This window comes from Oncorhynchus kisutch, linkage group LG5 (genome assembly GCF_002021735.2).
Source record: "Oncorhynchus kisutch isolate 150728-3 linkage group LG5, Okis_V2, whole genome shotgun sequence".
NCBI classification, from domain to species: Eukaryota; Metazoa; Chordata; class Actinopteri; order Salmoniformes; family Salmonidae; genus Oncorhynchus; species Oncorhynchus kisutch.
In genome coordinates, this window is record NC_034178.2 from 58,478,060 (window position 1) to 58,491,292 (window position 13,233).

The window sequence follows — 13,233 nt, forward strand, 5'->3', positions numbered from 1 at the left end:
ATTTGTGCACTGTGTGAAGTAAAAAAACAACCATGGGGAGGTTTCCCCAATACAGATTAAGCCTAATCATGTGTCTGGGAAACCGTCTCTCTGACCCGTTCTTTCATACCTCAATGCTTTGACCACTACGTTATTGATAAAGTATCGACTCTCGTTCTCTAACACACATAGTAAACCAAGTCTGGATGCGTAGTGCATCTACAAGAGAGCATGGTGTGTGTTTTTGAATTCAAAGTTTATTGGTCATGTACACAGATTTGCAGATGTTATCGCAGGTGCAGCGAAATGCTTATGTTTCTAGCTCTGACAGGAGTCATATTTAGCAATAAAATAACCAAAAAGTATCAGAACAAGCAGTCAGAATCCAGAAAGTTTGTGTGTATATGAATAGAAAAGGTATGTACAGCAGTAGTTATCAGATGACCCATGACTAGAATACAGTGCCTTCAGGAAGTATTCACACTCCTGGACTTTTTCCACATTTTGCTGTTACAGCCAGAATTTAAAATGGAATAAATTGAGATTTGTCACTAACCTACACAATACTACATAATGTCAAAGTGGACTTTTTTTTTTCATGTTTATAAATTAATCTCCGATTTGGTCCTGCTGTACATACCTACATGTATGCTACGGTCACAAGACGCAGGCCTCCTTATTGTCCCTATAATTTCTCCGCAAATGGCAGGGATTTCTCCTATAGAGCAAAATTTTTATGGAATGGTCTGCATATCTCTGAGAGACGCAGACTCTGTCTCGACCTTTAAGTCCTTGCTGAAGACTCATCTTCAGTAGGTCCTATGATTGAGTGTAGTTTGGCCAAGGGGTGCGAAGGTGAACAGCAAGGCACTGGAGCGACTAACTGCCCTTGCGCCCCCTTGGGCTCATGCGGTGGAGGAGATCTTCGTGGTCTGTACTCAGCCTTGTCTCAGGGTAGTAAGTTGGTGGTCTGTTGATATCCCTCTAGGGGTGTGGGGGCTGTGCTTTGGAAAAGTGGGTGGGGTTATATACGGCCTAGTTGGCCCTGTCTGGGGGTATCGCCGGACGGGGCCACAGTGTCCCCTGACTCACCAATGTCTCAGTCTCCAGTATCTATGCTGCAGTTGTCTATGTGCTAGGGAGCTAGGGTCAGTCTGTTATATCTGGTGTAATTCTCCTGTATTATCTGGTGTCCTCTGTGAATTTAAATATGTTCCCTCTAATTATCCTTCCCCTCCCGGAGGACCTGAGCCCCTGGATCATGATTCTGGACTACCTGGCCTGATGACTCCAGGCTGTCCCCAGTCCACCTGGTCCTTCTGCTGCTCCAGTTTAAACTGTTCTGCCTGCGGCTAGGCAACCTTGACCTGTTCACTGGAAGTGCTACCTTGGCCCGGACCTGCTGTCTCTACCTCTGAAGGCTCGGCTATGAAAAGCCAACTGACATTTACTCCTGAGGTACTAACCTGTTGCACCCTCTACAACCACTGATTTATTATTTGACCCTGCTGGTCATCTATGAACGTTTGAACATCTTGAAGAACAATCTGACCTTAATGGCAATATAATCTCCGCCTGGCACAGCCAGAAGAGGACTGGCCACTCCTCAGAGCCTGGTTCCTCTCTAGGTTTCTTCCTAGGTTCCTGCCTTTCTAGAGTTTCCTGCCTTCCTGCCTTTCACTGCTTCTCCATTGCTTGCCTTTTGGGGATTTAGGCTGGTTTTCTGTATAGCACTTTTTGACATCCCTTTGAGCCAGTCAGTACAAAGAGACAGGTGTCCTTCCTATTGATTACACTTTGGGTGGTGTATCAATAGACCCAGTCAGTACAAATATACAGGTGTCCTTCCTAACTCAGTTTCCGGAGAGAAAATAAACTGCTCAGGGATTTCACCCTGAGGCCAATGGTGATTTGAATACAGTTACATAGTTTATTGGCTGTGATGGGAGATACCTGAGGATTGAAAACAACATACTAACAAACACAATACTAACATAAATTTGTGAAAAGGAATCCTGTAGAGAATAAAAAATATTCCAAAACATGCATCCTGTTTGCAATAAGGCACTATAGTAAAACTGAAAAGAATGTGACAAAGAAAAATAACTTTTTGTCCTGAATACAAAGAGTTATGTTTAGAGAAAATCCCAACACATCACTGAGTACCATTCTCAATATTTTCAAGTGTGGTGGCTGCTGCCAGAGTTTTTGGGGTGATAAAAATAAGAATAAAGCTAACCAAGTTCAGCCTGCTTTTCAACAGACACTGGGAGACAAATTCACCTTTCAGCAGGACAATTACCTAAAACACAAGGCCAAATATACACTGGAGTTGCTTACCAAGACGACATTAAATGTTCCTCAGTGGCTTAGTTACAGTTTTGACTTAAATCGTATTGAAAATCTATGTATAATCCTGGTCTGCAAAGATCTTAGATTTAACCCCGCCCCCCCATAAAATAAAAATGAATGTTCTAAAATTAATTTCCTGCAATTCTACACAATTTGCCATGGGGCGCAGCGAAAATGTTTGTTTTAAAGCACGCTTTCTGCAGTTCTACATATTATGCCATGGGGCCGAGGTAATTTTTTGCAGTTTCTCAACCAGCTTCACCTGGAATGTTTTTCCAGTAGTGTTGAAGGAGTTCCCACATATGCTGAGCACTTGTTGGCTGCTTTTCATCCCTGAGGCGCCTCTTCACTGTTGACGTTGAGACTGGTGTTTTGCGGGTACTATTTAATGAAGCTGCCAGTCGAGGACTTATGAGGCGTCTTGTTTCTCAAACTAGACACACTAATGTACTTGTCCTCTTGCTCAGTTGTGCACCTGGGCCTGCAACTCCTCTTTCTATTCTGGTTAGAGCCAGTATGCACTGTTCTAGGAAGGGAGTAGTACACAACATTGAACAAGATCTTCAATTTCTTGGCAATTACTTGCATGGAATAGCCTTCCGTTCTCAGACCAAGAATAGACTGACGAGTTTCAGAAGAAAGGTCCTTGTTTCTGGCCATTTTGAGCGTGTAATCGAACCCACAAATGCTGATGCTTCAGATACAGGGGGCAGCAGGTAGCCTAGTGGTTAGAGTGTTGGACTTGTAACTGAAAGGTTGCAAGATCGAATCCCCGAGCTGACAAGGTAAAAATCTGCCTGAACAATGCAGTTAACCCAGTGTTCCTAGGCCATCATTGAAAAAGAATTTGTTCTTAACTGACTTGCCTAGTTAAATAAAGGTTAAAAAAATAAATACTCTACTCGTCTAAAGAAGGACAGTTTTATTACTTCTTTAATCAGAACAACAGTTTTCAGCTATGCTAACATAATTGCAAAAGGGTTTTCTAATAATCAATTAGCCTTTTAAAATGATAAACTTTGATTAGCTAACACTAGGACCCTGTCCTTCAAAGATAATTAATTAAAATCCAAATAACTTCACAGATCTTCATTGTAAAGGGTTTAAACAAGAACATCGACACCAACCTGATGAGGCAGTCGACTACACAACCAGTCTCACCTCCACCCACCGCCACCCAATCACAGCTCAAACAGTTTCAGAGCCAGGGGGCCAAGCACACAGCTTCCCCAGAGACAGCTGCCCCTAGCATTGGAGAGTGTGGTGTGAAGATTCCCTTCACCTGGACTCCAGAGGGGACAGAGGTGGGTGAGGGAGGTTTGGAAGGTGGAGTGACCACAGCAGCCAAACATAGCGAGTCAATGAATATGAACGAGGACAGGAAAGAGAAGGCCGGCCCACCATCTAAAAGAGCTCACCTACAACTTCCAGAGAGCACAGGTGGGTTTCAATTCAAATGGAATAAAACTTTATCACAATGTTCTGTATCCTGTTTTTTTTATGCTCAGGTGACTAATATTGTATTTCCTGGTTGCAGCTGACGTGGACCCCCTGTCTCAGGGAGGTGCCAATATAGTTGGAGATGGAGGATGTGCAGCAGTGGCTGAGAGCACTGCAGACCTGGGACGATATCTCCACTGAGGAGAAACAGGTGAAACTTTGGCATGACTGGAAACAGTGGTCTCTAATCTGACAGAGCACACAATTCAACACAACACTCCAGTCGTTAACACACAGTGGTGTGTGTGAACCACTCTTCCTCCACAGCGTTTACAGCATTATTACAGTCGTGCTGTGAGGGAGATCCCAGGGGTCCTGCTGTGTTCCATAGGCTCCAGAACAGAGGTGAGGGAGATCCCAGGGGTCCTGCTGTGTTCCATAGGCTCCAGAACAGAGGTGAGGGAGAAAAGGAGTTTCTCAGCCCAGACACTACTCACCCTGCTAGGCCTGCTCAAGGAGTTTAACCCCCATTTGGCAACACTGCTGCTTTGCAAGGAGAGAACAGCAGACAGGGAGCTAAAGGTACAGAGTAGGAGAAATAAGGGCAGTGGCATGGTTACCAGTCTTTCAGTTTTAGCCAACATGTTCTGCAAGACAACTGAGGTTGACTTAAGTGTGTTTGACTTAAGTTTGTTTATGTGATCCTGAGGGCTGAGAACGAACCCTTGTGGGGCCCCAGTTTTGAGGATCAGCGGAGATGTTTCCTACCCTCACCTCCTGGGGGCGGCCCGTCAAAGTCCAGGACCCAGTTGCACAGCAAGTGCACAGAGCACTTTGAAGAGAAGCTGTTTGAAAACAAATGTCTTTGTTTTCACCCTCCTCTCTCTTTTTCTCTCCCCCCACCCTGTCTCCAGACATCTCAGAGCTCCATGACTGTCAGAAATGTCATCTGACTTTTCCCTCGTTGGATGACCACTGGAAGCACATCCAGGAGTGCCACCCCAAGGAGTTCCACCAGTGTCCTGAGTGCAACAAGATGTTCACCAACCCTGTCCTACTGGAGAAACACATAGCTGTGCACGCTGGGGGAACACCATACCGCTGCAAGCTTTGCCAGAAGTCCTGCCAGAAGTCCACACATTGGCCTATAGAACACACACCTTTATTCTCATGCTTTACTATTAAAGGATGAGTTGGTAAAGCCTTGTGCTTGCAACGCCAGGGTAGTGGGTTCGATTCCCAGGAACACCCATATGTAAAACGTATGCACGCGTGACAAAGTTTCTTTGGATAAAAGTGTCTGCTAAGTGGAATATATTATATTACTTATCATATCTTTCCGCACACAACAAATGTCAGGCCTGTGGTATCATAACCGTACCAGCCACCCAGAGGTGTTTGCAGGACAGACCCACCGACAGCTCTAGTCTCTGATGCAGTGCAGCGTATGTTGTAAGTTCTTCCCTAGTGCCAGGAGCCTGGCTAAGCACCAGAGGAACCCAGGTGAGGACACCCACAGCTGGGGTGAGACCCAGGAAAGGCTTTCAGACCTAACCTACCCTGTCCATGCTATTACATTACAACCACCCCCCCTTTTATTTGCTTGGGTACCCAACTGACATATCTTCTTGTTGTTGTTGGTTTAGTGTTGTCCATCCCTGTTAAGGAATATGCCATTTGGGGTGTATTATGTATTCCTTCCAATCCCTTGTGTCTCCTAAAGGCATGTTTGATTCTGACGTGCTGCTGGTGGGGAATCCAGACCTGCCATCAGGAAAGAGCTGTGATGTCTTACTGCTATACTCCTAACATACAGTTCTATCTGTCTGTGGCCGTGTCTGCTCTCTGTGCATGTGTATTGAGCTCTTCTCCCCTGTATCCTCCCAGACTCATCAGTGGTGAAGTGCCTGTACTGTCCCAGCCTGTTCCCCCAGCGAGGCTGAGGTGCAGGAGCACGCCAGCACCGAGCATTTCAGCCAGGAGGGGGCAGTGTTCAGCTGCTCTCTCTGCCAGCTGTAGCTCCAGGAGCACTTGCTCTCCTGCCACATAGGGGCGCTAGAGGAGCAGGAGCAGGCCTCCAGATCCCAGATGGTAAAATGCATCCTAAATCAATCCTTAAAACTCTAACCCCTAAGCACTTCCGAAAGGGTTGAATAGGGGTAATGGCCCCATCTATCCCTCTGATAGACTAAGTGTAATTTTTCACCATGTAGAGCCCCACAGTGGAGGTGTCATAATTTCCATAAAATCTAGTTGTCAAACAGGAAAATGGTTCCAATCATTTTTCCACCATTCATTTTTCCCATAGACTATTTTAGAAAGGCTTCAAATAAGGCCTGTTTCGTGTAGGTTTACCCTGGTTTTGATAACCATGTAAATCTCTCTCGGACAAGGTGACCTTTTTCAATATATTCGGCTCCATTTACTCTGATTCAAATGCAATTTGCATCAAAATAGACATCAATACAAAATGAGTCCCTGCAAGGTCCTGCATGTCATCTCTAGCTGACACCTTTGCTAACAGGTATTGTGTCAATTTAACATTTTCACAAGACAGTTCACAGAATTGTCCATTTAAAGATATTTAGACAATTTATTCGTTACTACATTAAACTAACGTTAGATAGTTAATCCAGAGATTCTTAGCTTTGTCTCGATTCGGCAGTCTCGCCCAGATCATCATGGCATTTGTAGTTCTTTATGATTGCCACATTAGCAGCTAATCATTGTTTCATTTTTGGTGGGTAAATAGATGACTATAATGATAAAAGACACCTTGTCCTAGAGAGATTTACACTGTTATCAAAACGTCACGCCAGGGTAAGCCTATCAAAATATTTCCCTGTTTGACCGCTAGGTTTTATGGGTATTATGACTCATACTATGGTACTCTATTGCTTATAATATCCAAAGCACTTAGTCAAGCGTGTACACATAATTTTTTTTAAACATATGGGTGATCTACACTATTGAATAGGGGTTGGGATGACAGGGGGTGGCTTTGGCTCTAGGCGCTCCTATATGTTTTCTCCTATCTCATACAGTATATCTATGTTAGTAACTATGGGAAGATAGTGAAATGTGAATGACATGTCATTCCTCCTATTAGGTGATTGAGACAGAGGACACTGCTGGTGGGGCAGAACAAGTGATCTCTATGGACCAATCCCATCAGGTGTTTGTTGCCCTGGGAGACGGAGAGGATGGTCTCTCAAGCACGGAGGTGATGGTGGTTAACCTGGAGGACCTACTGAACGGAACCGTCACCTTTATATGTGGAGGTGACCTCTGACCCCTAGTCTCTACTTCCTGGAGAAGGAGGAACTGTCCTAGCAATAGTGGCAGCTTGGAATGAATGAAACAAACTTGACACTGTCAATGCCACTAGTTTTGTATCCTGTAATAGCTGTAAATATTGAGATGGTGTGTACGCTTATACACTAAGTGACAAAGCGTAACCTTTGAACCCTCAGGATTGGTGTCTTTTTATTAATAATCACTCTGTTATTGCCCTGTGTAGAGCTGTGTATGAATCTTTAGTATTTATTTCCTTTTGAACTGGCGTGTGAAGCCTTGCTGTATGAGTGTTGTACACGGTTGGTTGATAAATCTGTGAAATCCAGCACCGTATGAGTTTTTTTTTTTAAACACTACTTTCCAGAACCTTTAAATAATATTTACCAACAATAGAATTATTCCTCAAACAAATAATGGGATTCAAGGTTTTTATTGAGACACAACACATCAGCAGGTTCACAGCAACCATAGTTGTCTATTGCCGCGAGCTTACATTAATGGTTCACTAGACGGAATCATAGTCAGTCTGGTGTATATACATGCTTGACTGAGGAGGTATGTGCCTCCTTAAAACGAACCCAAATTACTGACCATTAATATATACTCAGCTTATTCAATGAACACACTTGAGGTCGATGTTGCCGTCAAACACAGATCTATATATGACTAGATTTTCCCTACCTGATATTAATGCTAACAGGGGGATGAGAAAATATCTACTGCTGGATCAGTGGTTAGTGGTCACTTCTTCCTATGCTAATAAGCACACCGTTTGGGTTTGAAGGTCATAGCCTTGAGTAGAATAGCCTACCTACATTTTAGAGGTTCTCATTTCAAACAGAAATCGTACTGTGAACTTGTTGCATTTGGAAAATAAATATATTCTGCAAGTATACATACATTGGTTTGATTTGCCTGGTCCCCTCAACTCAAACCATATAATCATACTGAAAGACCACCTTAGAAACTACATTCAGCCACTCGTAATCAGTAAACGCAACAAGCCTTGTGTTAGTTAAAATGAGGCCATAAGCAGAATTTAAAACAGGGAGTTGCATTGGTTTTGCAGGCAAGTCAAGCAGAGAAGAGATTTGCGTTTCACAACATGGGTACCAAATGCCATTTTATTGGCCATACACCAAGTAACTTGCAAACTTTGACCTGCATCAGGGTTATTCAACTCTTACCCTACGAGGTCTGGAGCCTGATGGTTTCTGTTCTACCTGATAATGAATTGCACCCACCTCATTTCTCATGTCTAAATCCGTCCCTAATTAGAGGGGAACCATTTTAAAATACTCACTGGCTTCGAGGTCCAGAGTTGAGTTTGCGGGACTTACATGATATAGAATAGCAGGGAATATACACACAGGGATCTCGGTGGATACAACATTAACAACCATCTCCTTTACTCCTGCAGGGAAGACTTGAGGAATAAAAAACAGGCACCTCCTTAAACAAATATTTGATTATGGTCTCATAATATATTTTTCCCTTTTCGTGTGTAGTTTTACTTATTTACACTTTATCAAGTATAGAAATGGACCAACAACATTCTGGTATTTGGTCACTATTTCTTTAAATAGATAAAGGTAAATTGATCATTGTATTATGACCATTTGTTACATGTTTCTATCTACTGAACAAGACTGGGAGAAGTTTAGGCGTTGTGCTGGCACATCCAATAGGCCTTTGTTTGAAAGCCCTGGCGCACAAAGTTTAAAAATAGACCAAAACACATCCTCACTTAGAAAAAACAAATACCTTCAAGTGTCAATGAAACTGCCACAAGACACACAGTTCTCCCATTGACTCAGGCAAGACAACCTGCATGGGTTAAACATAAGTGGGTTAAAATAAAAACAGATATGACACTTTTGAAATGTGTCATAGAGGCTAATGTTCAGTAACATAGTGTGACTGACAACACACACAGACAAATCATGAATAGAACATATAAAGCAGGGGTCGGCAACACGCGAGCCAAAACCGTCCCGTGAGTGATTTTAGTTTCAGGTACAACTATACTAATATCACCAGGAATTCAGCTAAAAATGTGTTTAATTTAGGAAATCTTTTCCCATGTATTCTTACAAATGAAATAAAAAGATATGTGATTGTGTCTCAATGTAATCGAGGTATGAAATGATTGTTATTTTCAAATCAAATCTATTTTTGGACTTAGTTGTGGTCAATTTGCAGTGTTATGTGCAAATTTACATAATTATGTTCCAGCCCCCTGACAATTTGCTCTGACAAAAAACATTCCGCGGCTCAATCTAGTTGCCGACCCCTGATAAAAATGGGTTGGTAAAATACACATCCACATAGCTGCTCTGCTCACAACCACAGATTCAGGTTGATACACAGTAAAGTAGGTACTGTATTCCCTTAAACCATCCAGATACAGTAGTGTCTCAGAGTTATTGTTTGCTGGATAAAATGTGCAAAGTAGCATCTAGAGAAACAGATGAAGCAAAGGAGACGACTTCAGTTACATCCGCTCTGTCCCAGTAGTGGTCCGCTTTCATAAGCCTCTCAGGGCAGGTCCCATACAAGGTCATCAGGATACAATGGCCACACCCAGGTGTTTATAGGTGTGTCAGCACAACAAACGTTGTCTCCAGTTAGTCGATTGTATATGTACTTGTGTAAGACTGAGTGCCAGGTGATAATCTTTCAAGATACCTAGTATGTATATCTGTGTCCAGTGGTGGTGGTGCCTGGAGTGGTAGTATACTGTCATTTTACCAAACATTTCCCTTAACGGCCCGCACGGTGAAGGAAAGGCGCCCTGTGTGAAAAATTGGTAGAGCATGGCACTTGCACAGCGAGGGTTGTGGGTTTGATTCCCGGGGCAAACCATACATAAAATGTATACACACGACTGTAAGTTGCTTTGGATAAAAGTGTCTGCTAAATGGCATATACTATATTATATAAAAATTATATGAGAAACAGTGACATACTCTGAATGACTTAAAATTATAAATCTCATATTAGTCTTTCACACTCTGTGCCAGTAGGCTAATAGTAGGCCTACTACTGAAACAAACATGAGTCTGTCATTCACAGGTTTCAGATTTATTTTTAAAGCTAAACATTCTGATCTGATCCATCAGCCATTGATAGGCGTATACCTTCACTACACTACTTTTATAAGCAATGTGGGGATTAAGGAGTATACGCAATGCCCACTGAAAAATACCTTGGTAAATGGCATATACCGGCTTATACCCTCCACTACACCATTGTCTGTGTCTATCTTTTATGATACTAAGTATGTACAAGTAACTGCCAAAATAAAAGTGGAAACACTTGAGGAATGAGGGACACAAAGTACATAAAAAGCAGGTGCTTCCAAACAGGTGTGGTTTCTGAGTTAATTAAGTCATTAAAATCACATCATGCTTTTAGGGTCATGTATAAAAATGCAGTGCGGACCATTATTTTGGCGACCATGGCTATGCCCCCATATAATGACAATTCCCCCATCCACAAGGCATGAGTGGTCACTGAATGGTTTGATGAGCATGACAACAATGCCAAATTAGGAGAGGAAGTCAAGTCATCGTTATTCCTTGTTTGCCATTATAGCTAGGATCCAATGGTGGTTATTGGTGAGAGTGGAGATGGGCTCCATCTGAGGGATTGGGACGGGTGGCTGGGAGGGCATCAGACATTTCCCTGAAGGATGTGTGATGCCTCTTCACTCATCTCACTTCGGTCTTTCGGTGGACCCACTCTCCCCAAGTAGAGCCCCGCCAGCCACTATACTTTAATTCACAAGGTATTATAAATTGACCACAGTATTTAAAGATGCACTATGCAGAAATCGCACCGCCATTTCCTGGTTACTAAAATTCTAATAGTTATTATTTCAGTTTAAGTGACAAAACAAGCAAGTATAGTGTACAGAATAACTGTACTATCTAAACCGCTGTGAAATATATTTTCCAGAACCAAAAATATTGTATTTCCAGCTGTTTGAAGCTGGCGTACAAAACCAAAAGTAAGACAGAAAACCGAAACTTAAAAAACAGGAAGCATAGAAAGAGCACATAGAACAGATCTACTGCTCCTTAGATTTGCTTTCAAAGAAAATTATAGATCTTTAACTCATATTTCTTTGTGCATTTTGTCAGGTCGCCCAAACAGTTACATATTTGCAGCTTTAAGTGGCAGTCTTTCGCCAATGTATTTACAATGACATAATCCAGTCTTTTGGTACATTAGGTGATGAGTTAGAGTTTATAAGCCCTAAAAAGGCACAAAGTACAAAGAAGTACTTGCTTTATGTCTTTGGTGTGTTCTCTGTTAAATGTTTGTTCATCTTACATGTTCACACGTTCTATGTCACTGGAGATGCGGTGGGAACATGTGGGTCTGGACAGATGTGATGTCATTGATGTTTGTGTGCGTCTATCGTTTTTTTTGTTGTGTCTGTATATGTCTATATTGTTTGAAAAATGTAATGTAATCATAGAAAACAGTGAAGTTGTTCTGGCTCTTGGTGGTCCAACACCCTATTAAGACTCTTTATGTTGGTGTTATCTTCATTTTGGCAGTTACCTGTATGTCTATCTTTTAAGATACCACGTATGTATGTCTGTGTCTATTGGCTACTGTATCTACTGTACTCTACTGTATGTGCGAGTCCACATCCTAGGATGCATACTTGGTATCTTAAAAGATAGACATACAGTGTTGGTATAATTCCTTTGCAGCGGAGAGGCATGACATGGCAGTGTACATGTCACAGCAGAAATAAGATGCCATAGAGCTTCATCTGCCACAGTGACATTACCTTAACTAAAACTAGACATAGCTGGTATTTTGGTATAGTACTACACTTCAGCCAGTGTTTGTGTGTGTCATGTTTATGCCATTAGGACCACTTACTTCACTAGACATACAAACAGGATGCCAGGAAAAGAGACCTGAAACACAGATGCATTGTTTAAATGTAGGTTACTACTGTAGTCATCAACCCTAGTCCTTGAGATCAATACTTTGCTGTTTTTTTCTCCAGCCCAGCACCAGAGCAGCACTCTGATAATTGATCAACTGATACAGTTAGTAGTGACAGTACAGTTAGTAGTGACAGACATTTAGGGTACTCACTTGTTCCAGAAAGTAGTGAAATCAGCACAGTGAGACCAAAGGCAATAACATGGGCAGCGATCACGGCGACCCTCCGCATCCACACATGGAGCCAGAACTCGCTCATCCACAGCCCCTCGCCGACCGGGCTGTACTCCACATCAGCCCTCATCTCCCCTCGGCTATCTGATAGCATTCAGACTGACTGTACAACGACAAAACCGAAGGTCTCTGTACAGTTGCAGAAACATGGTGAATAGTTCGAAGATGAATATGGTCAGTTATTCTTCTTGAACCGTTGGCGCCAGTTTACCTGTGACCGCGCTGGGGACTCTAACGTTAGCGCTGCAACAATGTCACAAACTGTTGACCAAAACATCACAAGAAAACGATGTCGCGAAACGAGACATGCAGTCTCTTCAATGGATTAGTCGACACTCGACAGTAAATCCCCTCCCGTTTAAGAGATTATGAAAGGGCAGCGTTTTCCCGTTCCGCACCTCCATAGACTAAATCAAATTCCAATCCGGCCGGTTTTATTCCTGGACATCCCGCAGACAACAAACCGCTTAAATCTAGCAGCCACTTTTAGTCCTGCGCAATTATAATTATACTGTACAACTACTGGTTCAAATCGATCAGGTGGGTTCTTCAATCCACTTCCTGGGGATGACCAATCGGTGGATAAGACATTTTACAGGTTTGCACTAGATTGCACAGCCAAAGTCAAAATGGCTATATCGTAATAAATCATTCATGAAAACAAAAACTAACTTTTTGGACTTAATATAAAGTTAGTATGGTGGTTAAGGTTAAGTTTAGGTTCAACATCACATTTTAATTAGATAAAATGTAGAAATGGGCTGGGCTAATGACTGTGGCAACTAAGGACGACCTTTCAGAGGCTTGGATAAAGAAACATCGCGACCTCAGATCAGGGAGACATCCGGTACTTCAGCAGCACGAGCCGGTATCCTACCAGGAAGAGCGCGCATTGTCCTAATTGCACGCACTCGTTATAATACGTAACGGTTGATATGAACGAGGATGAGTAAAATGTGT

The 13,233-nt window shown here is 42.6% G+C and overlaps 2 long non-coding RNA genes across 2 annotated transcripts; one reads left to right on the top strand and one right to left on the bottom strand.

Annotated features, from left to right (window-relative positions):
* The first annotated feature begins 3,310 nt into the window (after nucleotides 1-3,310).
* On the top strand, nucleotides 3,311-7,393 carry LOC116374228 (uncharacterized). The gene is made up of 4 exons (XR_004210089.1): nucleotides 3,311-3,771; nucleotides 3,869-3,982; nucleotides 4,099-5,862; nucleotides 6,881-7,393. It is a non-coding gene; the product is annotated as an uncharacterized LOC116374228 (long non-coding RNA).
* An 89-nt stretch (nucleotides 7,394-7,482) lies between these two features.
* Nucleotides 7,483-13,006, bottom strand: LOC116374229 (uncharacterized). Its single transcript, XR_004210090.1, has 2 exons — nucleotides 12,193-13,006; nucleotides 7,483-12,008 (listed from the first exon to the last, which is right to left on the bottom strand). It is a non-coding gene; the product is annotated as an uncharacterized LOC116374229 (long non-coding RNA).
* Between the last annotated feature and the right edge of the window lie 227 nt (nucleotides 13,007-13,233).